The sequence below is a fragment of the Camelus dromedarius genome, chromosome 19, assembly GCF_036321535.1.
Source record: "Camelus dromedarius isolate mCamDro1 chromosome 19, mCamDro1.pat, whole genome shotgun sequence".
NCBI classification, from domain to species: Eukaryota; Metazoa; Chordata; class Mammalia; order Artiodactyla; family Camelidae; genus Camelus; species Camelus dromedarius.
The window spans coordinates 26,479,480-26,504,400 of NC_087454.1; the positions used below are offsets into that span (position 1 = coordinate 26,479,480).

The 24,921-nt window shown below is 48.8% G+C and overlaps 1 long non-coding RNA gene across 1 annotated transcript in view; it reads right to left on the minus strand.

Annotated features, from left to right (window-relative positions):
- The window catches only part of LOC135318582 (uncharacterized), a 61,363-nt gene extending 37,337 nt beyond the window's left edge, over positions 1-24,026 (minus strand). Inside the window, exons 1-2 of the long non-coding RNA XR_010376748.1 lie at positions 23,957-24,026; positions 14,157-14,348 (exon numbers count right to left, since the gene is read on the minus strand). This is a non-coding gene — a long non-coding RNA (uncharacterized LOC135318582). The remainder of the gene's footprint in view (positions 1-14,156; positions 14,349-23,956) is intronic.
- Positions 24,027-24,921: the final 895 nt, after the last annotated feature.

A 24,921-nucleotide genomic window follows, 5' to 3' on the forward strand; every position in this document is an offset into this window, starting at 1 on the left:
CAGGGAGGGGTGGCTTGACCTGACAGTCCTCCCCCAAAGCCCAGCCGGGGGCCCTCCTCACAGGCCCAGCCCCTCCCTCACTGTGCTCCTGGCCTGCAACTCCCAGTGTGCTTCCCAAACGCTACCTGGGAACTGTTCTAACTGTTCTTGCCTTAATTCCCTGAAGTTGGAGCCTGAATAATGAGTTATTTCACAGGAAGATGGATCTGGGTATTAGGGCATCATTTAGTTTACCATTACAACAGCCAGTTTTGGTAATATGCTCCACTGTGAAGGGGGCATTGGCCAGGCTGCTGGAGTTTTCTAAAGCATGGCACTCATGGGTGAGAGGAGGGGGCACCGGGCTACAGGAGCAGAGGCTGTGGGACAGCAGAGGGCAGGGAGGTCTGTCTGGCCTTAGCCTATATGTCTTTATTCTTAGAATATGACGCTGGGGAAGAAACTGCAGGACTGAAAAGGGATAGAAACTTCTTCAGAAGGGCAGAAAGATCAGGGTGTTGAGGCCGGAAATGCCGGGAGTGAGAAGGTCTTTGTTAAATAACTGAGTGAATGACCTCCAAATTAAAGACCATTTCAGACTCGTCAGTATTTCAAGACAACAGAGTGGCTGAACATCCCTACCCACCATGGCACATCCTAGACCCAGGGGAGGACTTATGGTGCCTTCCCTTCCTGGTCTCCAAGTCTGATGGGGGAGACACGGCATCTGCCCTCAGGGAGCTCTCGGGCTCCTGGAGGAGGGAGATTCTCTTTCGTGTCACCTACACAAGGGGACCTTCCCCACCTCCCACCCGTCTCTCGGTGTCCCTATTTATTTTATGTCCCTTCTCACAACCAGGCACTCCTTCTTTCATTTTATTTTGACTTAATTGCCCGTCTCCTCTTCAACTAGAACAAAGACTCCATGAGGGTGGGGACCCTGTCTACTCTGCTCATCTGTTTCCCCTAAACAGGGCCTAACATGGGCCTGCACCTCGTGCTGCTCGGTAAGCATTTGCCAAGTGAATCAGTGAGCACCAGGGGAGCCCCAGTTCACGGGGCTGGCATGGGAGATGATCCTTACATCTCTGCCCTGTGAGCATCTCCCGAAGGCACAGAGCCTCGCCCCAGGGGGAGCTGTGCACACACCCTCCCAGCAGTATTTTTGAAAGTAACTTCAAGGCATTCACAGAAAGTCCTGTGGGGGCTGAAGTCCCCTTTGGAACCAGACTAAGAACCCCCAGCCCAGAGGGGGAACTGGTATGAAGTCGGCAGACTTGGGGTCTGCCCTTTGGAGACGGCACCACATGTCTCTGGAGTTTGTTTTCCTTGTCTGTTTCATGAGCATCTATGCAGTAATGTTTCTGATAACACAGTTCCCTGCACAGGGTTGTACGAATCTAGCTGTTATGAGTAGCATCAGTCATCAGCATAGCAGTGATTTCAAATCCTGTCTATGACAAGTGAGCCAGGGGCGATGCTGGGCCCAAGGGAAGGCCATCCCGTCAGGAGGCTCAGCTTGGCCACCACTGAACAAAGCTATCACTTTTGACTCAGGTCCCAGAGGGGCCACCGCTGGCCCTTTGAGGACCTCAAATACCCCAATGACCTGTGTGCTTTGAGTCTAGTCCATTGAGGAGATAACCAGAAAACCAGGGACTGATTTGCCTGAAGCATTTGGGTACCAGAAACAACAGAAGTTGAACAGGCTTTAGCTACATTACCAAAGCTATTAAAGCTAAAAACCACTAAACAACCACAGCTTGGTTCCCATCATCCACCCTACAGGCATCCACAACGAAACTAACAAGAGCGTGTTAGAAGAAAGCGGACACTGAGATTTATAAATACCTTGTGTTTGCCCAGAGCTTTCAAGGCAAGCCCCAGGGCACCGAGAATAGTGCCCACCAGGCAGCACTGAGGAGCACTGGGGTCCCTCCCAGGGCACCCTCACACCCCTTGCCCCAGAAACCTCCAGGTCTGAGGTTCATTTTCAAGACCCATTACCAGAGACCATTTCTGAGCACAGCTGCAATACAGGGGGATAGCAGGTGGGGGATACCTTTGACTTGGGTGGCCCATGGATCAGAGTTGAAGACCCTGGGGGCAGGCACAGGGCAGCCAGAGAGAGGGGGAGCACAGTGGGAACTGGGATTTGGGAATGGAGGAGGTCCCCTGTGTGGGAGCAGAGGCACTGACTATGAATCCCAGAGGCAGAAATAGCCAACAGCATCAGTCTGCAAGTAGCCCTCATTCTGCAATTGTTGGCAGGCTCTACAAACAGAGGGAGGTTCTGCAAACAGCACAAATGTGTTAAATAGGTTCAGATGCTCTAAACAGCAGCTTGCTCTGTATACAGAGAATGGTGCAGTCATCGGGGACCTGGTAAGCAGATGGTCACAGGATTCATACCCATGGATTAAAGCCCCAAACCAAAAGACCATTTGCTGGTGCATGTAGGAGAGAGAGTGGGGGTCAGTTTCAGTGTTTCAGTGACGTTTTCATAAACAAGATGGTCTGAAGACCGAAGCCCTCCTTACCTCTCTGTGGGGCACTCACTGTCCTCACTTTGGAAGGATCTGATTGGGGGAGCAATTTTCCAGTTCCTTCCCCCTTGCTTCACTTTGGTCCAGTGCATAACAAGGCTCCTCGTTGGGATCTCTGGGCATCTGGCTATGACAGGCTGGGACCATGCATTATTAAGAGGGGTGCTGGGCTCCTTGCAGAAGGCAGAGGCTGGTGGCAATTGCATCGTGTGGCCTTGTTGAGTCCTTCTGGTTTACAGTCCATTTGGACATCCATTATTTATGGCAACTGAGTGGCTGTGAACAAGCTGAGACTCAATTAAAATAACGTTCTCCCTCACGGAAGCAGTGGTTAATGCTGAGAAGTTATTCCAACTTACCCTTTACACTGCCCTTAGCCGGAGATACAAATGACCAAGAGAAACTCAGAGACGGAGAGACAGAAGCAGAGAATAGCCCCAGCCTGTCTCTGCCCTCATCCCCTAGCCTCCACACCCTCCCTGTCCTGGAGGACAGGAGCCAGGTCTCCTTGAGTTGACTCTCCCAGTGTCCACTTGCCCTCTTTTCCTTCCCTTGACCATCGTACACTGTCTGGTTCCCCAGCACATGGAGAGTTTGACATGTCCTGGAGGACACACCAGCACAACCCTAGAATTCATGGAGCTGGATGACTTGCAAGACAGGTGAGAAGTGACGCTGGCAGGGCTCCTGGGAAAGAACAGGCAGACGAGTGATGGAAGAGGAGGAGAAGTTAGGAGCCACGGTGGAGAGAAAGTAGGTGGCAGACAAGCAGCTAAGAGAGGTGGTGGGAGAAGAAAGGGACAGAGGGAAGAAAGGGAAGGATGGGGCTGGTGTGGGATACCTGCAGGGGAGGCGGGAGAGAGGGAACTGACGTTGGGGCACAGGGAGACAATAGAGGCAGGGGTGTGGAAAGGCAGGAGGGGCCTCACCAGGCACAAGCTTCAGAGTGCGGAGAGTCCTTGATGGGCAATTACGGTGCTTCACTGAGAGACCACCAAGGGCACTATCTGCCGCAGTCCTGGCCAAGTTGAGCGTTTTGAAGGGAACAGCAGCTGAGTCCCCCGAAAGCCCTGAGCCTTATATCCCTGCTCAGCTCCCTGCTGGGGATAAAGGCTGCCTGAGCACCTGGGGGAGGAGCTCCATGGACAGCAGGGGTGGCTGTGTCTGCCAGAGGGTCCGGGCCTGGGAGCTGGAAAGGAGTCTTCTGGTGGGATTGTGTCCTGCTCGAGGGCCCGATGCTGTGCCTCCTCTGCAGATGCAGATGCTACTGTATCTCTGTTCTGCTCCCTCCTCCTCCCGTTCACCTCCAGATGGGCAGCCCTCCAGTCTGCCCGTGCAGGGTCCCGCTGAGTCCTGGTCACAGCCATCCACCTCCTCCTGTTCAGACTGTGCTGCCTTCTCGCCTGCAAGTTTCACTGCCATCACAACTACTATTTTTTAGCAGCTCGTGAGCTTGAGGACAGGAGTTATATGTCACCTGGCTCTGTGTACAACTTTGTGTAAATGCATACACATGCACGCACGCACACACCCACACACCCTATTGACACAGATCCCGGACCTACTCTAGGGAGTGCTGTGTCAGTTAGGGTGTTTGCAAACCTACTTTGGCTAGTTTAAGCAGAAAAAGATGATATTAAATCTTTGGGGGAACCAGACTCAGACCTTGGGGGAGGCCACAGAGTCAGGAATAATGCCTAACCCACCCCTTGGCTCTGCTCCCACCAAGACCTCACAGCTGCGTGTTTGGGCACACATATCAAGGTTCCCCCAGCTGATTCAAGGTACTGGGTCCTGGAACCTCCAGCACTGCCGCCCCAACAAAGCCAGACGCCTCTGCCACAGCTCTGACCAGGAAACAGCAACTGTGAGGCACCTGCACCTGCAGGCTTGCCTCAAGCCAAAGCCTCCCACAGGGGCATCCCTTTGGCAGAGTCCAGGTCCATGCCTGTGTCCAAGCTGTCAGGGACGCTGGGAAGAAAGTGTGGTTTCTTGCCCCAAGAGGCAGGTCTCCCAGAGTGGGAAATTTCCAAACAGGGCAGGGGTGGTCAAGAGCTGTGAGTGGCCAGGAAGCTTGCCAATATCCTCTGGAGGTACTAAGGGGTGGCCAAGTGCAGCAGAGGACGGGGAGCAGCAGTGGGCAAAGAAATCACTCACTGAATTAATCCCCTGTTTATTCCAACGCTTAGTGCATGGAGAGCCAGAGAGGCGTAGCAGACATGCTCCTGCGCTCAGTAAGGTACTGCCTGGAGAATGGAGGAGGCAGTGTCCCATCACTGGCAGCTGCCCTGGAAGGCATGTGAACGTATCATGGGGGCAGCTGGGGCCCCTGTGATCAGACAGGGCTGGGGTAGCCAGTAAGGATGAGGTGGCTGAATCCAGGCTCAGCAGAGCCCTGCTGGGAAGCAGGTAAGATGTCCACTTGGCGTCTTCCCACCTGTAGCTCACCTGCCTGGGAGCTCTCCAGTCAGGCTGGAGAAGGGCTAATGGATGGGAGTGGCAGGGGTGCCTTTTCTCAGTTGTGTTTGCTAGCAAAAAAAAAAAGGGTACCCAAAGTGAGGAAGAATTGGACCGGAAGGCATGAAGCAGGGCAGTCTGGCTGAGCACACATCCCATCAACAACCTGCTCTCCTGGATGCTTCTGCCCATTGGCTGCCTGAGCTCCCTCCCCGTTGAGCTTGGGGCAGGGCCATAAAAGACAAGAACCCTCCCTGCTGGACCCTCCAAAGGCAGGTGACACTTGCGCTGGGATTTCAAGTACCTGATAGGGACCCAGGGTTGTGGGGAACAGGGCCCCTTGCTTTGCACCAGGCAGGCATTTTATTCCACGTCCCGCAGGTGGTGGGAGCTGTCCTCCGCCCCTCCCCCATGTCTCTACTCCAGACCCTTCACACTGTGTCAGCAGGCAAGTGCCCAGCATGAATTGCACCCCCCCTCCCCATTTCCTTTTATCTTTGTGGCTTTCAGCTAAAGGGATCCACGGGCAGCAGGCAGGTTCATGCGCCTAATTGGGCCCGATGCATCTTTAACCAGACAGAGAGTGTGTGTCTGGATTTGTCGCCCGACAGGTACAGATGTTGGAGGCCCTCATCCATGAGACGGAATCACTCTTGGGGATTGAGAGGCTCAGACGGCGTCAGCCAGAGGCAGGCTGCGCATCTCAAATGGGGCACAGAGCATGCACGTGGAGTCTCCTCCAACAGACCCAGGTCGGCAGGCCCAGCACTTCATACACCGAATTACAGAAGCTTCTGCTTCGGAGCTGAGAATGTCTAAGGATGTCCCCTCTTTGTAGCATTTCTCATCACCATCACCTCCTCCCCATCACTAAGGAGCCCTTCCCGGCCAGTGCAGGTAAAGGGATGAATGAGGTCTCTGAGACACCTGGGATGAAAACCCAGGTCCACTCTCTGCTTGCTATGACTCTGGGCCGGTCACTTACCTGCCCCAGAGGTCTCCATTAACTTGTCTTGCACACGGACCTGTTGTGAGCTCTGTGTGGGGATTCTCCTTGTGGCTGCCCCACCTTCTGCACTTCTGCAGCGCTTTGTTCTTACCTGTTGGGTGATGTTGTGGTAAGAAACCCTGGCCCTGCACTTGTTAGCTATATGGTATTGGGCAAATTACTTAATCTCTCTGAGACCCAGTTAGTTGATTATCTAAAATGGAGATGGTGACAGTACCTCCTTGGCCGGGCTGTTGAGAGGGTTAATGCCTGCGAAGCCCTAAGCAGACTGTGCCCATGAGCCCTTAGGAAACCCTGCCGGTTGTTGTGTCGGTGGCGCTGGTGCAGGACTATTCCAGCACCCACCTTCTAGAGTTAGACAGTTCCCACTTGTTCATCTTGCCTCTCCCATCAGCCTGGGAACTGGCCAGAGGCCTGGACTCTATCCAGCCTGGATCCTGGTAAGGAAGGAATGTTCCATGAATCAGTGGAAGGGACACTGGCATGTGACGATAACGTGACTCCCCAATGCCATGCGGACACAGCGGTTCCCTCTGAGTATCAGCAAGACCCTCATGGCTTCTTGTCCACTGTAACTCTTCTCTGATGCTCAGTTTTCCCATTTGTGATGTGGGGACAATTGGCTTAAATCATGTCTCAGAAGCATCCAGGATCATCCTTGGCCCATGGTAGGTGCTTAAAAAAAAGTGGCTGGAATCCATCCCATTGAGACCCACCCTGGAAAAATAGTGAAGCTGGCCAAGAACCTCCTAACTTTTTCCCACCTTCCACTGGCCAGGACCATCTCTCCCTCCTGCTGCCCTGCTCTAGTCCAAGCCAGTGTTCCAGGCTCCAAAATGACCCCAGCCCACCCTCAAACCCCCAGAGCCCTAGTCAGCAGGAGTTATTGGAGGACAGCTGTGAAAAATTATTTCCCACAAAGTGTAACCCATGAGAATTAATAGGTTCTACCTTTCCCAGGGCCACGTGCATCGACAAGAAGTTTGGAAATGGCACTATTCACAAGGTGGCAAGCAGGTTAAGGGAATGCGCACAGCAGAAAGGAGGACGACAGGGAGTGACAGGAACCAGAAAGACTTAGCACAGCGCTCACAGTCACAGTTGTGAAACACTTTGTTGGCCAAATAAAGTGCCTGGCTATGAGTCCTCAGTTTGCCACCTGTGAAACAAAGGTGGCTATGGCAGTGGAATTCCAGGCTGAGGATCAAGCACAAACAGGGTAGTGGCACATCCCCCTCTGCCTTCAGATCAGCCAGGGCGGCTCTAGGTCTCCTGACCCAGCAGAGAAAGCTGGGTCCTCACTGCTCCACTCAAAGGAAGCCCAAGAGCCGGCCCCAGCGGCTCGCACCCCTTCAACGCTGCCAGAAAGGCCCATCCCTTCAGTGGCCACCTCCCTGCAGCACCAGCTGGGGCCAATCTTGTCTTTTCTACATTTAGAAAGAGTTGGGGCTTAAATGTCAGTGGATGTTCTCTGAGCAGCATGACAGTTATCAGCCTGAACAGAAAGGAAGGAAGGAAAAACTGACCCAGCATCCATCAAGCCCGACCAGAGCAAGTAGCAGAGCCCTGTGCTTCCACATTAATTCCTCACCTGCCTTGCTCTGGGGAGGAGGCAGCTGGGGACAGGAGGTGGTGTGACACCTGCTCACAGACCCTCAAGGAGGGGCCCAGCAGGCACCCAGCTTCGTGCGGCATTGCACTCAGTGCACCCAGTACCTATGGCTCCAAAGTAAGGGGATGAGGTTCAGATCCCAGCTCCTCCACCAACTAGCTCTGTGATGCTGGGCGACTTCCTCCACCTCCCTGAGCCTGCTTCCCCATCTGTAATATCAGAGTGATGGTAAGTCCCTCTTAGGGCTTGTGCCTGTAGGTCACTCAACAGGCAGCGATACTCAGCAAATAGCATCTCTGGTTTCCACTCACAGCAAGGCTGCCCACCACTAGCTCCTGGCAGAGTCATTTGTGTCCGGCTGCACATGCCCAGTGGTGGCGCCTTGGTGCCAGGTGAGATCACCAAGCTTTTCTTTACCTTTGACTTTCAGTGTGAGGACTGGTCTCCTGCAAAGAAAGCCAGAAAATGTTTAAAGACTCTACTGGGTCTGGCTATCCAAGTGTTAGGGCTATCACCTAATTAACGGGTTCAGTTACTAATAGTGGCGTTAATAGCAGCTCACACTTCCCCAGCACTTACTGGCTGGTACCGCTCTAAGTGCTGCTTAACCTTTAATCCTGAGGTTTAATCCGTAGGACAACCCAGTGCGTGGATATTACTGTTACACCCACTTTACATTTGGGCGTGTAGGCAGAGAGAGGGTAAGCAAACTCAGAACTGGGGGACTCAGCATTGGGACCAGGTGGGCTGCGCGGAGAGTTTGTGTGTCCAAGGTGGAAGGAGGCTGTGTCAAGGGTGTCTAGACTAACCAAATGTGTCAGGAGCCAAGAACAGCTCATGCGAGCTCCACTACTCTGGGTCATTTCAGTCTCTGACAGTCTCTTTTATTTTTATTCTCCTGTAGGAACAGAATGGTGCTCAGATGTGGGTCTGGCAGGAACTTGACCCTACAGAGGCAGCCTCAGCCTCCTCTTCCCCTTGGGTGCAGGCACCAGTTGGGTAGGCGTGCCAGGATGAGGGCCTGGGCACTCACCTCTGAGCCACCGGGGCCCCTGCAGTGCCTCCTCCTTCCAGGCTGACTGGCTTCTGGGCTTCCCGGAGGCAGTGAGATGGTGGAGGTGAGTCCTTTGGGGCCGAGGTAGCCTGGTCAGGTTCCCAGAAAATGTTCCTGACAGCCCATGCATTTCTTCAGCCAGCCTTCTTGAATGGGGCCGCTCATTGGGCATTATATCCTCCCCTGGATGTACCAGAACGGTCTCCACCGCCTGACCCAGCTTGGCCCTCAGGCTCCAGGTAAGCCATGGTCTGAATTTGCTTTCCCATTCAGCCTTCAGGAGGAGGGGAGGGCCCTTGGTCTCTGAATGAGGGCGGCACTAGGTTGTCTTTGAGAGGATCTGCTGGGATTTCCACCATCTTTCCTCCAGTGTCCACATCAACTGGGTCACTGAGTCCAGCTGATAGTCCCTCCTGGCCATCCCAAGAGCCTCTTATGCTGGCTCTCCAAACACCTGCAGCTTCTTCCCCAGGGCATCACATGCTCATCACAGGTGGCAGTCCATCCATTCCCCTCCAGCACCCAGCTCCCTGAGCCCATGTCCCCTTAACCCCAACCGAGGTTCCTGGGCCCTCTTGGGGCTCCTTTGATATGGAACCAAATCCAAAGGCAGGCTGTTACTGGGGAGCACTGGGCTGGGAGTCAGAGGGTTCAGAAAATTGGGGCTTCAGCTGTACACACATTGTGTGCCTCCTCTGAGTCTCATTCTCAGAATAAATTCATCCTTTGTGTCCTTATCGGCTGTGAGACGCTGAGATTTCTAAATGTCATTTTTCATAAACAGAGTGGACTTGATCACATACACGCACATACACATGCAAGGTGCCCAGGGAGCTGGGCACAACTTTGCTGAGTCAACACAGAGTCACTGGCCAAGTCCACTCTGAAAGGGTAGGGGAAGAGGTACTTGGAAAGAAGGTGCGGCTGAAGGTGAAGATGGGCAGAAAGCCAGGAACTGCCTCCAGGGACAACCCGCCCCCCTCACCTGACAATCTATCCCCCCAACCTGACAACCTATCCCCTTAACCAAGGCCTTGTGGTTTGAGGGCCTCTGGGCCCAGACTGGGCTGAGAAAACCTGTAGCGAGCAGGCTGGGGGGAGGGCAGAGGAAGCTGGGAGCAGGGGCAGATTTAGAGAGAAACCCTGAGCAGGTAAGAGCAGGAGTGAAGAACTTGGACCACGTGAGAGGGAAGTCTGAGCAGGGCTGGACCAGGGGGCTCAGGCTCCTGCTCCCCTGCTGTTGCCTCCTTGGCACTAGCCTCAACTAGAGCCTCCCAGATCACCGGATGCCACAGCCATGCCTAGGACCTTGAGGCTGCATATCCAGCTTAATCCACATCAGCGTCAGAGTGAAGGCCTCACTGTCACTCGGGGATATTTATAACCTGCCTGCTAGGCCCCTGTACCTGGAGGCTGCCTGGAAACTAGGCCACAGGAGCCATGGAGGAGGCAGGCCCTGTACCCTGCCCCAGCCTCAGAAAGCTCCCAGGAAGTGGGGCCCAAGTTACGGAATAGAGGAGACAGAGCCTCTCTGCTCAGCTAGAAAACCTGCCCCACTGCTTGGGTAAGCGGAGTTTCCAGATAGGGCTTCCTGTGCTTATAATAAGCTTGAGTCTAGGCTGCATTTTCCACCCAGTCTGTGTGCATCCTCCCCATGTCTCTTCTTCCTCCTGGTCATCAGATCACACAAAGGCTCCCGTGCAGGAGGGCAAGTCCACACACCTAAGTACCACATCCAAGGCCTTCACCCACACCACCTCCCCACCCGCTCCATGTGGAGGTGTGGTGAGGTCACTAAGGACTCAAGAGCACCTGGGGTCCAGTGCGGGCTCCACTGCTGTGTGACCCTGAGTAATCTTGTGTGAAACTTTCTATATCTCAGTTTTCTCATCTGTAAAATGGGCTTAACAATGAAGCATCCATGAACAAAAGGTTCAAAATGGTGCCTAGCACACAGCAAGTGCTCAGTTTGTGCTTGCTTGTATCGAAAGGTGTACTGATTAAGAGTAGAGGCCCCAGACCAAGGCTGATTGAATTCAAATCCTGATGCTGCCACTCACTGGCTGAGTGTCCTCGTGTCCATTACTTAACCTCTCTGGGCCTCAGTTTCTTTGTCCCTAAGATGAAAGTCATAGTACTTACCTCACAGGGTCATTGTGAGGATTAAATGAGTTAATATGTAAAGGTCCAAGAATGGCGCCTGGGACACAGTAGGTGTTCAATCAGTATTAGCTCTGATGATAGTGATGATGATGATTCTGGCAAGATTTTCTTCTAGCCAGGCTCCCTCTCCTTCCTAACCCCTCCTCCATGCAGCCTTCCTGACCACTTTGGTGAATTTGCACTGCCTCCCCTCTCCGATACCCTAGGCCTGACCCCTCACATTACTCCTCTGAGTAAATTTAGTCTGTGGGCCCTGAGGCAGGGGCTCTGCCCAGCCCATCTGTCCTCCCCACCTCAATGCACACAGCCCAGCCTTGACCTGGGTAAGCAGCAGTGAAGCCAAAGATCCCCTAAATCAGACTTGTCCTTGATGAGTCTGCTCCATGCAGGCATCTGTTCCTGGGGTGGGGGACAGCTCAGCCTCGGCCCCAACAGACAGACACATACACACACCATGCTTATGCCCTATAAGGTAGAATCGAGTTGTTTCCCCAGAAATAATCCCCTATTCCCACTAATGACAACCAAAATGCATTTTCCTCAAGCCCCTGCATTTCCTGGATTTTTCAGTCCTCCCCACCCCTGGGAGATGGGGCACGCCCTGGAGGCCAGGTTGGGCTGCAGCAGGATGACATCTGACATCACGAGGGGGCACCCGGCAGGATGCCCAGGGAGCAGCGCCCAGCGCAGGGGAGGGAGGCACGGCAGTCCTTCCTGAGGTGGGAAGGAGCACCTCTCCCTTGAAGGCCTGACAGGTCAGCCTTTCTGACCCTGACAATGTTAACACTCCCTGTCCCCAGGCCACACTCAGCCCCAGGCTCATCAGAGGGCTCTGCTGACACGGCCTCCCCACTCCCCTCCCCACACAGGCCCAGCTAGGCTCTCAGGAGCTGCCTGTCTCCCCATTACCGGTCAAAACAGAGCACTGTCCTCCCGGCCCCCTTCACTGCCTCCCCCGTGACTACCTCTCCTTCTGGGATACGCCCTAGACAGAGGCAACCTTGCTCATCTCACAGGGGCCACTTCAGTGGGGGTCCCCTTTTTCCCATGAGCTGGGGCCAGGGAGAGGCAAGGAGGGGGTTTGGCAGAGGCAGGGAGGGAGGGCTTCCTTTGAATTTATTATTCTCTTGGGGTGATGGAGGGCCACTGTCACCGGCCTGAGTGCTCAGCCCTTCCCAGCCTCCAAGTCTACCTGCCCCCAAATACATGAGGATGGGAAGAGGACCTCCTGCAGTGCCCGAGCCTGTCTGCTTGGTCCTCATGCCTCTCCCTTGCTCTAGTCTAAGACCATCTGAAAATGGTCCTCACACTAGCATCTATGGCTGAGAATCTGAAATTAACCCTCTCCACTTAGTAAATTATCCCCAAGGATAGTGCCTTCCAAAGGTAGGTTTGTCTAAAGGAAGGAGCCCAGGCCAGGGGAGAGGAGCCGAGAGAAGCCTTATAAATCTAGCCAAATGCTGGTCTGTGCACTCCAGCTACATGTAGTTAAATCCGGGCACCTCTTCCCTAAACAGCGCAGGGTCAGTGCAGTAATACTAGCAGGTATTTACAGAGCACATCACAGCTACAAGATGCCTTCCCCACGCTCTGCCAGTTTGTTACCCTCTGCACCGTAAGACAGAAGTAGAAAGCTGTTTAATCCTCTTCCACATGGGAGGGAACTGGGCCTCGGAGTGGCTGGTACAAGTCTTAGCATGGAAAGACATATCAGACGCCCCTGCTGCCCCACCCAGATCTCCTTCACCAGCTGGGCACTCACCCCAAGCTGCTGTAGTGCTGGCTGCTAACGGCTCACACTGCACCCTTCTCCAAGGGACTGTCCCTAGCCAGCAGGAGCCACTCCCCTGGGAGACACCCAGGAGGTTAAGGCCTCCATCACATGCCCCTCCCCTGGGAACAGCCCTTGGCTAGTGATACTGGGTAGGGACTTACAGCCACCCACCTGTCTTTAGGTGGGACCACTCCGCATGCCATTCAACCCCAGAGCTCCCCATGGGGTCAGGCCATGGCTTAGCCTCACCTGAAGTGGCTTCTTGGCCTAGATTCTTCTGCTCCCCTCACTTCCTCACAGCTTATCCCAAGAGCACTCCCTCAACAAATCTCACACATGCAGGGACCCCACTGAAGACCCCACTCCTGGGGAACCAGAAGGGCTAGAACCCAGGGCTTCTTATCTCAAATCTGCATGCTCATAAGACAGTTCCCGGGGCAGCCTGGGAAGTCTGCTGTGCTAAGAACCTAGTTTTCTGCCAGGATCTTAACACTTTCCCTGTGAACCTGAGCCTGCACCTCCCACAGCTCTCTCCCCTCCCCCGTACCCAGGCTGTGGCAGCCAACACCATGACTCACGTCCATCCACCGTCCTCCTGAGCCTCCAGATCGCTACCCAGTGCCCTGACTTGTTACGCAGTGCAGATGGCAATTAACTGCATGATATGAAAATATCCGACCCTAATTATTTCAGGGATGAGGCCAGGGACCATAAATAAATGATGAAGAGTTTTCTAGGGGCTCCTTGGCTAGCTCCTGCACCAGTTTGCCAAATGCTTGGTAGTGAAGGGGACCCCTTCCCACACAGAGTTCAGTGGTGTGAGGTGATGAGACAAGGGGCGATACCCAGGGAGGTGCCTTGAATTTACCAGGGGAAGTCAGGCCGCTCCTCCTGGCATGGAAATACACAACCATTAGGGCCACCGTCCTTGTCCTGCACGCAAATGAAAGCAAACAGCAGTGGCTCCTCTGATGAATAATTGATGGTAGAACACAATCTTGTGAACAAATTACAGGAGCATTCCTAGTCACCCCTTCTCCCACATCTGTCTCTCCTTTCCCATCCCACTCTAGGCAACAAGCAGTTTTCATTTTTCCCAAATGATTGGGTTCCCTCTGGGCCTCACCCCGTGGTGGCCTCTGTGGGGATATGCCCCTGGGGAGCCACAGTCAGACACCAGGAAGGACAGGCCACACACTCAGACAGAGATCTGAGCCGCTTGGGGGCTGCCCTTTGCTGGAACAGTGTGTCTTTTTCCAGCAACGTATCACAACAAAGCCAGGTAGAGAAAGGAACCCTTTGTATTCGTGGATCTTTTTATGCACTAGAGTGAATGTCGACACACATACACACAGACACACACACACAGAGACACATAGACAGACACACACAGACACACTTGAACAGATGGGACTCCCATATTTGAAAGACTGAAATATGAACATTGATATTCATTGGAGGAGAGCTACTTACTTCACAAGAGGATTTGCAACAGGCCTTCTTTAAACAGTAAGCAACCAAAGTGCATTGAACAGAATCAGATTTGCAAAAATTTGACTTACCTGTACATTTTCAGAAGCCCATGCACTGTGGGGTGCGAATGTGTGTTTGTAAATAAGCAGAACTTGTCGATGCCTCTGATCATCTAGATGGGGAGAGGCAGGCATTTCTGACGGCTAACTACACACCTGAGAGGTCTGGGCACAGGGGGGCCCCCAGCCAGCCCCACACAGCAGTTCCTTCTGCACCTGCCCCTGGCAAAGATGAAACCAAAGATCAACCCAGGGCTCATCACCAAAGAGGTCCCCCACCTCTGGATGCTCTCCTTATACCCCCGAGTCCCAAACAGTTCAGCCTCCCATGGGTGTTCTGAGAAGAGTAGCTAGAAAAAAGTTTATTAACCATCTCAACCAACTGCTTCATTAGGCACTTGAAAGAAATAAGGCAGTGGCCTGCCACAAGCCCAGTGCCAGCGTGACCTTGGGCCTTTAATGCCTTTATCCCAGCCATCTCCATAGTGCTTGGTGAGGCCAAAAGCAATAAAGAGGCTTCCAGGAAGTAGCCTTACTGTCCAGTCTCCTCCAGGCCCGGGCCTACTCCCTCATTTCTTTGCTTTCCTCCTTTTCCTGCTCCAGGTGACAGACGTGTCCTTTTGAGTTCTAGCTAGCCCATGACACTCCCTTGATAAGTGGGCAAGTAGGGAACTGGGCCCAGGAAATGTGACTGCAGAGTCCAAGGTCTGGCACCTTGAACTCCTTAGACCAGGCCCCTGTTGATATCTCTGACTTCAGATCCTACCATCCCTCCCGCCCCAGCCCTGCTACTGCTCTCTAGCTACAAACACAGCATGCTCATTCCCAAGTAGGGCTTCTGTCTCTGCTGTTCCCCCTGCCTAGAATGCTTGACCTTCTGAATTCCATGTCTCCTGGGAGAGGCGCAGCCTGATGACACTATCTAAAGTAGCCATTGGATCTCTGAATGAGACCATCCTGCATTAGTGTGGCCCTAAACCCAATGAGGACTATCCTTTAAGACACAGAAAAAGAGAAGAGACGGAGGCACACAGGTGGAAAGGCCATGTGAAGACAGAGGGAGGAACTGGAGTGCAGTCACAAGCCAAGGAGTGCCAAAGATTGCTGGCAGCCACCTGAAATAGGAGAGAGGCCTGGAATAGATTCTCCCTTTAAGACTCCAGAGGGCACCAGTGCTGATGACACCCTGATGTTGGACATCTGGCCTCCAAAACCGTGAAAGAATGCATTTCTGTTGTTTTAAGCCGCCCAGTTTGTGGTAATTTGTGTAAGGAACTCATGCAATAACCATGTAAGATTGTTGTGAGGATTAAGTTAGTTAACATAAGTATATAGGACAGAGGCTGAAGCACAGGAGAAACTTTTAAAGTGTTTGCTTTCATTGTAATCATTAGAATTGCACAAACATGAATGCACCTGTCCCCGGCCCACCCCCATAAAAAAATAAAGTAGCCACCGGAGCCAGCCACTCACCCTTCGCTGAAATTCCTTCAGCATTTCTCACTACCTGACATGTTCATGGTTTACAGTTTCTGCCACTAAGATGGAAACTCCAGGGGCACAGCGATCTTGCCCTCTATTCACCGTGGTGGGCCCTGAACCTGGACCAGCTTGGCCTGGCATGTAGAGGGCACACGCTGTTGTGTACTAGTGTGCACATGAAGGCATCCATACAGGGCGCAGACCACGGACGGCCGTGTGCTGGGAGATAGTACTCTGCAGCGAAACACCAGCTAGAAGTGGCGAGACCAGCTTAACACAAACTGGCAGCCGATGCTAAGAAACAGAATGCCTCTGAGACAGATCTGTAATTACCCAGCCTGGAAGAATGCAGAACAGAGAAGAGAACCTGTGTGTTGGAGCTGAAGCAGCTCCTTTGCTGGGCCCAGGCCTTTTGTGTTGGTTGCCTGGAGAAACGGAAGACTTGATTAAAAGGTATGAAGAATTGGCCCCTCCAGAGTTCTCAGAAGGGAAGAGGGCTGAGCTGGTGCAGTCAATCTAGTTACTTGAGCTCCTAAATATAGCTGGGTCAGGCGTGGGGCACTAAGGAGGCAGGTCTGAGATCAGATAGGATGGAAGGGCTCCCCTCCCCACAGCATCCTGCCTTCCACCTTACCACTTCCAGCCCAGGAACAGTCTAGGGGGACAGCCACACCCCTCAAGTAGTGATCACATGCAGATCAGGAGGCATGTGGGTCTGGGACCCTCCAAAAGTACCATGAATCCTCTCAGCTGAGAGCCACCTTGGACCAGGCGGTCCTCTGGCCAGTCCATCCTTGCCCAAGCTGTGTATTCCTCAAACACAAGGGGACCAGCTGGAGGCATGAAAAGTTCCACAGGGAGACTTCTGAAGACCTCAATGGGCCTGGGCCTGGTTCTCCACTTCTCAGCACAAGGGCAGGGCGACTTGTACCCAGCCAGACACTGAAAGTGAATTGTTGTGGTTTCTGTGTCTCCCTCACACTGCTGCTGGCCTCTGCCTTCTTAAAGTTCAGGGCACATGTGTTAGGATTCAGGACTTTAGGAATTAAGGAATTGTCTGTGTTATATGTCAATTCCAACACAGGCAAATGTGTACATTTAAGGCTTCCACAGCCCTGTCATTTACCAAGGCTGTGACCTTGGACACCGAGGTTTGTTTAAACTCTGTGCCTCAGTTTGCTCATGTGGAATATGGGTATCCTATCCTGTGTCCCGAGCTTAGTAAGCAGTAACTGGCAGAGCACAGGTGCAAAGAAACACAAGCATCTCCCTTCACTCATAAAACCCTTTCTGCAGTGCTAAGAACCTTCCTTTTCTGGAGTCTCAGAATGGCCAAGGAAGGTTAACAGGGGCCCCACCTCCTGGGCTTCTGTTTTTCATCACAGATACCATGGCTTGGCCCACCCAGTGCTCTTTGGAATATTCCAGAAGGCCAGATCTCAGAGCTCCTCCTCTGCCTGCCTCTCCTTAAGCTCCAGCTTAACCCTACTCCCCAGACCCAGAAGTCACAGTTGACCCAGGGATCATGACAATTTCTAAAAGGCCAGTGGCTCATTGTCTCTGCCCTCTGTACTTCGGTCCAGTGGGCTGGGCTCAGCTCATCTGAGGAGTTCAGGGCCTAGGTGGGGTGATGGGTAGAGCCCAGCTATAGAATATTTTGGGGGATCTGGAGCCAGGCTTCTTGATTTGTCCCAGATATGACAGCAGCTGGGTCCCCAAGAGCACGTGCAGTCCCACATCCGTGGATCTGGGTTACAAAGTGGCAGGTGAGAGTGATGGGTATCAGGAGCCTTGAGGTGACCAACGCTGGGACACTCCCCCAAAGCAGGAAGAAAGAGCATTGTGAGGTGAGAGCACAGGCTTCCCTTCCTTAGAGGCCTGGCCATCCTTTGTATGTTGACAGCCACGTCAGCTGCCACCCCTACTCCTGCCATGGACTCCCTGGTGGCTGGGACATGAGGCTGGGGGAAAAAAAAAAAGAAAGGGAAACTCAGGGATCCCTCCCCATGCTTTAAACTTTAGGAGTCCTTTATTTCACTGCTCTAACCAGAATCAGAGGGTCTCCTTCCTCTCTCTCTCTTTCTGCACCAAGCGCTCACTTTCAAGCCATGCTGAGTTCTGCTCAGGGGAGGCCCAAGGGAAAAAGAGGCTCAATTCACTACCAGTTTGGTAGTGCTTGGAAGCCTCATTCCACCCACCCCTTAATCCACTTGCTGATACTTATTGTTCAGAGACTTCAAACAGCTGTATGGTGCTCTCTGCCCAGGTTTCACAGTCAGTGGGAGACAGAGGCTGCCATGCGTTTGCTGCATCTCTGCTGGAACTGGAACACAGTAAGATTTTAAAGCCCCATCAAGTTATAAAACCCTTGGTCCTTCCCTTTCCTCCAGGAGGAAGGAGACAAGTCCTGGCTGACTGTCACATTGTCCTGCACCCCTATGAAAACACTATCACATCTATTCACTTATTCTTTCCTTTCATAAATATTTCTTGAGCACTGGTTCTGTTCTAGGTCCCTTCTAGACACTGAGAATTCAGCAATGAAGAAACAGACAAAGCCATTGTCAGGCAAGGCAGTCAGAATATAAACAAAAAATTAAAAATATCATGTGTGGGTGGTAAGTACTATTGTGAAAAATAAAGGAAGGTAAAAGGATGGGAGTGCTTTTTTCTAAAGGACAGGCAGAGCCTCTCTGAATAGTAATGAAATCCAAGGAGAAAGTAGAAAAAAGTGAGCCCTCTAAATATCTGAGGCAGAAGTATTCTAGGAAGAAGAAATTGCTAGGGCCCTTTGAAGGCAGAGAGAGCATGTCTGGCACCTCTGAGGAACAGCCAGGGGGCCCATGTAAGTGGGGAGCAACAGGCAAGGAGGGGCTCTGTTGAGGATGAGGTCAGAGGTGGGTGAGGAGAGGGGCAGATCACATGCGACCATGTAGGCCATTATTAGGACTTGGGGAACACGGAGTTTGACACACAGGAGTGACACTGCCTGCCTTATAATTTAAGAGGATCAACAGACTGATGTTTTGAGAATAGATTGGGGTAGAAGAATAGGGGTGCCAAGAAGGAAACAGAGAGATCATCTGGAAGGCTATGAAATAATTCAGGAGAGAGAAAACATTACCTGGTCCAGGGCGCTTCAGATGCAGGAAGTTAGAAATGACTGGGTTCTGAATATATGTTGAAGGTAGAGTGGACAAGAGCTGTTGACAAAGGGCATTCAGATATAGAGAGAAGATGAACAGTCAACTTGGAGTTGCTATGGAGACCATCTGGCAATTACCCTGAGGACCAAATCTCTAACCCAACATCCCCAACATCATGATGTTCAGCTACCGTATGTGCACTCCCCGGGAGAGAGGATTCACTACCTCACACATCTTCACCCAGTCCTTGAAAGTTCTTTCCTATACTCACTCAAAGTCCACGTCCCTGTGTTTTCTCTCACTGCTCCTAAAGCAATATAGGGCAGGACCCCACCACCTTCCACACAGTCCTCTGGATTGTCTGGCCTCTCCCTTGGTTCACATGCCCCATCAATGCTGTCTTCAGTCCCTATGGATGTGAACAAATCCCAGGAGCAAGTAGCCCTGGGTGTTCCACTAGGTAGAAGGGCCAGGGACTGAGTGTTCTCTGAGCTCCTTCTAGAACATCACTCACAGATTTTGGTAAATAACTTACATTCAGAACACAAATTTAAATTTGGCAAATGCACTCATCTCTTTCCTTTTTGTCAGGTGGGGGGGAATTAGAGAGAGCTTAGGTCTTGCTTCCTCACCACTGAAAAAGCCAAAGCGATTAGGAGAGCACTTCTTTAGGCACCACCTGTCAGCATCCACATCCACTCCCCCTGTTTCCCTGCCCATGACATAAATGAACTATCTGTGGTCCTATCTAAACCAAGTTCCTCCACTTTTCTATTATATTCCACCTTTTTTTTATCATGTTCAAAAACACTGGTAACCCTGAAAGTTGGAGGGAACAACAGAATAAAACTAATATTTTTAAAACAAAATTCAAGAATCTTTTATAGAAATAAGAGAAAACCTAAATTTATGTAAGGGCCAACAATGCATCTAGGAAAATTGACTGAGAATAATCAACTCAGAGACACAGACTATAAAATGATTAGACTTTAAAGGCAAAAGAAGCCATACTCAAGGCCTCTAGACACAATACCCATAATACCTACAAGAGTATGAAAATTCTATTGGCATCAGGATATTCAAGAGCAATCCGCAAAGCAAGGCAAGAATGGAACATTATTTTCAGGTAACCAAAAGAAAGGAAACAAATTGTGAACCACAGATTTTATATGCAACAAAGCTGTCATTCAATTATCAAGGCTATGGAAAAATAAATTATATATACAAAGAGTGAAAGAATCTGTGCACATGAGCCCTTCTTGGATAACCTGTTAGAGGATGAATTCTATCTGATCAAGAGATGACTGGGGGGATCCTTGGCAAAAGAATGATGGAGGATGTAGTGTACTTATAGTGAATCTAAAGCATGCAGATCTAAAATTTAAACAAGGATCAAGAGCAAAGGGGGAAAATAGTTTGTAAATTTCATGTGCTCTGATATAGAAAAAAACGCAACTTAAAATTTGAGCTAAGAAGGAAGACAGAAAAAAGAAAGTAGAATAAGATCACTGTTGCACAGGGAACAGTAGGAATCAAACGATACCATTTAGAATTGACAGTCCAGATAGTAAAAGGTTAAGTAAGGAAAAAGGAGGAGGAGGATACTTTAAAAGATGGCAATGCAAAGGAAACTATGAGGTCAAAATGTATACTTTTATAAATATCAAAGAATTTTGTATTAAAAAAAAAAACAAAGGAGCCATATATAGAAACAAAGTAAACATAACATAATACATAGATTAATTATAATATAAAATGTTACAAAGAACTGACACCCATGTATTAGTCATATCAATAAATGTAAAGGAGATTAACTTGCCTAATACAAGATATATATTTTTAAAATATCTTACAAAGGAAAACTCTGATCTCTTCCATAAATAGGAGAAACATTTGAAACAAAGTGATTCAAAGGCTAAAAAATTGAAAGAGAATGGGAAAAGTTATGCCAGCTAAATAGAACAACTCTAAAACAAGGGTAAGCCTAGTATTAGAAAATGCAGAATGTAGGCAAAAAAAAAAAAAAAAAAAAAAAAAGACAAATAAAAACATATTATAATGTAAAAAGCCACAATCTACAATACAATAAAATTGATGAGTTATTACTATCTATGCACCAGATTAGACAGAAACCATCTATTTATAAAATAGAAATTATAGCAATACAAAGAGAAATAGATGGAACAATAATGATAGGATAGTTTTACACACCACTCTCAGGATGAGAAGGGCACATGAACAAAAAATAAGTATGAACAGGGAAGACTTAACTAACATGAATCATAAATTAGATTTCATAAATATGTATTAAATGCTGCACCCTTTAATAAAAAATATACTTTCTTCTCCAGCAGACATGAAACATTCATTGAAAATGATTATATATTATATCACAAAGGAAATATAAGTAGGTTCCATAGTAGGAATATTACAAACAGAATTCTCTGATCTCAATGCAGTAAAAGTAGAAATAAAAAGAAAACATTTTAAATGCCCTTTCAAAGATGGAGGAAAAGACAGACTTCACTCTGCCTGCCACCTAAAACAAAAAAATCTGAACAAAAGATATGGAACAATGGTTTTCAAGAGACTAGACTTCAAACCACGAAGGACAGTGATCCTGAAGAGTTGGAAAACAAATGAGATGAGCTCTACCATTGCATCAGCTGAGGCCCTGGAGAGAGCTTCGAGGCCCCAGTGCAGGGAGGGCGAGGCAAGGCAGAGCCCCATGGACTCCCTGATTTGAGAAGCTGAGAGTCTGAGGAGACCAAGGTAGACAGAGTTCATAGGACAGAGGACCGGAGAGAGGAGAGCTCCAGAGGGTCCCCCTCAAGTATTCAACTGAATGCTGGTCAGAACATACATGAAGAAACTAACTAATGTCTTAATCCATTCAGGCAGCTATAAAAAATATCAAAGACTGGGAAGCTTCTGACAACAGAAGTTTATTTCTCACGGTTCTGGATCTGGATGCCTGCACAGTCCAGGGGGAGACCTCCTCTGCTCTCAGACTTCTCACTGTACCTTCATAAGGTGGAAGTGGCTAGGAAGCTCTCTGGAGCCTCTCTTAAAAGGCACTAATCTCATTCATGAGAGTTCCATCCTCATGACTTAAAGCCCCTCCCAAGTGCCCCACCTACTAATACCATTACTTTTGGGGGCTAGGATTTCAACATATGAATTTGGGGAGAACACAAATATTGAGACCATAGTACTACCCAAAGCCATGGAAAGAACCTCCTCAAAGGATAAAAGGAAAGACTGCCAGATACTCTCACAGAATCAAGAGCAGTGTCTGCTCCAGCTATTTGAACTGGAAAACCTCATAATTCATGTAGAAGTATACAGAGTACTCAGAATGATCTTGCTTCAAAAACAGGGAATAATTAACCCTAGACTAAACGCTGCTCTGAGAAATTTTTAAAGCAAAGACTGAACTGCTTCCAAGTAACTTAACTGCATTCCAGAACAAAGCCCAGGAATATTTATAGGTATACAAAAATAGCCAAAATCTAGTAAATTGAGATTCCCAACGTCTGATATCTCATAAAAAAATTAACCTGGCATGCGAAGAGGCAGGAAAATATAACCCATAATGAAGAGGAAAGTCAATTAATTAAAACCAACTAGAACTGGACACAAATGTTAGCATTAATAGACAAAGGAAATAGGATAACTGAATGAAAATGAAAGCAAAAAATTATCAAAATTTGTGGGATGCTGCTAAAACATTATCCAAAGGGAAATTTATAGCACTAGGCATCCATATCAGAAAAGAACAGTCTCAAATCAAAAAACTCCCAGCTAGCCTAACGAGGAAAAAATAGACAAAACACAAATTATTAATATCAAAAATCAAAAATAACAGAAGTGCATTATTACAGATTTTATGGATAATAAAAAGATAATAGCAGGCTATTAAGTTTGACAACTTAATGAAATGGGCAAACTTATTAAAAGACACAAACTCCCAAAACTTATGCAAGAAGAAATAGATAACTTGAATAGTTCTGTCTATCTTTAAATTTTAACATGTAGTTAGAAACCTTCAAACAAAAATCCTTTGGACCCAGGTGGCTTCACTGATGAACCTTATAGACATTCAGGGAGGAAATAATACCCATTTAACATCAACTTTTCCAGAAAATTAAAAAGAAGGAAATATTCCCCAACTCATTTTATAAGTTAGGCATAACCCTGATAACAAAATCAGGCAAGGACATCATAAGAAAATAAAACTAAAGACTAATATCTGTCATAAACATAGATATAAAAATTCTTAATGAAATATTAGCAAATAAAATTCAACAAAATAGTAAAAGAATAATATGTCATGACCAAGTGGGATTTATTCCAAGAATTCAATGTTGGTTTAACATTTAAAATAATCAATCAACATAATTTACCATATTAAGAAACCAAAAAGTAAAAGTTATATGATCCTGTCTATGGATTCTGAAAAATCATTTCTAAAAAAATGAATATCCATTCCTGATAAAAAATTCTAAGCAAAGTAAGGATGGAAGGGAACCTCCCGAACCTGATAAAGAATATCTTTGGAAAACCTACAAATAGCATCACACAAGCTACAGGCTGGGATAAAATATTTGTGAATCACATTTCTGACAAAGGACTTAAATACAGAATATATAAAAACTCTCAAAACTTAGTAAAAATAAACCATACAAATCTATAAGAAGAGGGCAAACTATTTGAAGAGGCATTCCACCAAAGAAGATAGATGGCAAATAAGCACACGAAGATACTCAAATCAGTAGTCATTAGAGAAATGCAAATTAAAGCCACAATGAAACTCTACTACACATACTCTACAATGGCTAGAATTTAAAAACTGATTATGTTATGTGTTGGTGAGAATGTGGAGGAAATGACACTCTCAAGTTTCAGATGGGCCACATCTTTGCTCTTAGGAGTTCCTTGAACACTGAACTTCTCAGGAACTTAGCTCCTAATATGTACTGACTTCAGAGGGATATGGGGAGGTGACAAAAGCAAAAATTGTGGAGTAGAAACTCCAAAAGTTTGTTCTCCACAAAAGCAATGAATTAACTGGCAAACAGTGTGAGAATCAGCTTTTTCAGAACTCTGGAATCTAACCAAAATCTTAACTCAAGCAGAGAAATGATTAATCAAGAAAAAACAGTTGTCTAGATAAGAGAGCTTTGTGACATTTTAACTTACCCTGATCCCATGTCCCCTTCTCAGCTTGGCAGCGGCCTGAAGACAACAGCTGGCATTCCCAGTATGTACCTGGGACCAGAGGGAACAGAATAGACCTTATTCTCAAACAAACGTGATTTTTGTTTTGACCTGTCTTGTGGTTCCTTGAAGACCTGCCTCAAATGGCTTGCCTTGCTTCACCTAACTCAGAATATTCCCAGGGTTGAGGCAGCTACCCAGGGAAAACTGGTTCAAAACTTTTAAAGGCAAATGTATTAGGTGCTGCTTCCTGAGACAAGGAATAACAGCTGAGGAAACTAACAGACTAACCTAAAGGTTTGGGAGGAAAGGCTGGGGAATGAGATGCTTTGATAAATAAGGATTATAAAAATTTGCCACACATTTCTGGGAATCTAGAAGGCCATGCACATACTCAGGGCTGAGAACATGCTTAGAAAAGACCTGAGAAGGCCCTATGCTCTTACCTCTGGCTGATTTTCAGGCTCTGTAGAAGAAGTGAAGGTGTAGGCAGAAATGTAGACTGGCTGAGTGTTGAATGCACATCCCAACACACACACACGCACACACGCACACAGACACACACGCACACAAACACACTCCATCTGCAAGACTGGGAGATATTTTTTCTTTCAGGGAAATTTCTTATGCCCTTATGAACCACTAACTGACCAATAATCTAACAGAACAGACTTTAATGACCACACATGTTAAAGGATACAAACCTTACAAAACAAGGTCAGAAAAGTCACGAAACAAACAGCAAGAGAAACGCAAATAAAAACCACAATGAGATAGTACTTCATACCTACTAGGATGGCTATATATATATTTTTTTTTTAATGAAAATAAATGTTGATGAGGATGTGGAGAAAGTGGAACCCTCATATATTGCTGGTAGGAATGTAAAATGGTTCATCAACTGTATGCTGGCATTCCCTCGGAAAGTTAAACATAGAATTATCATA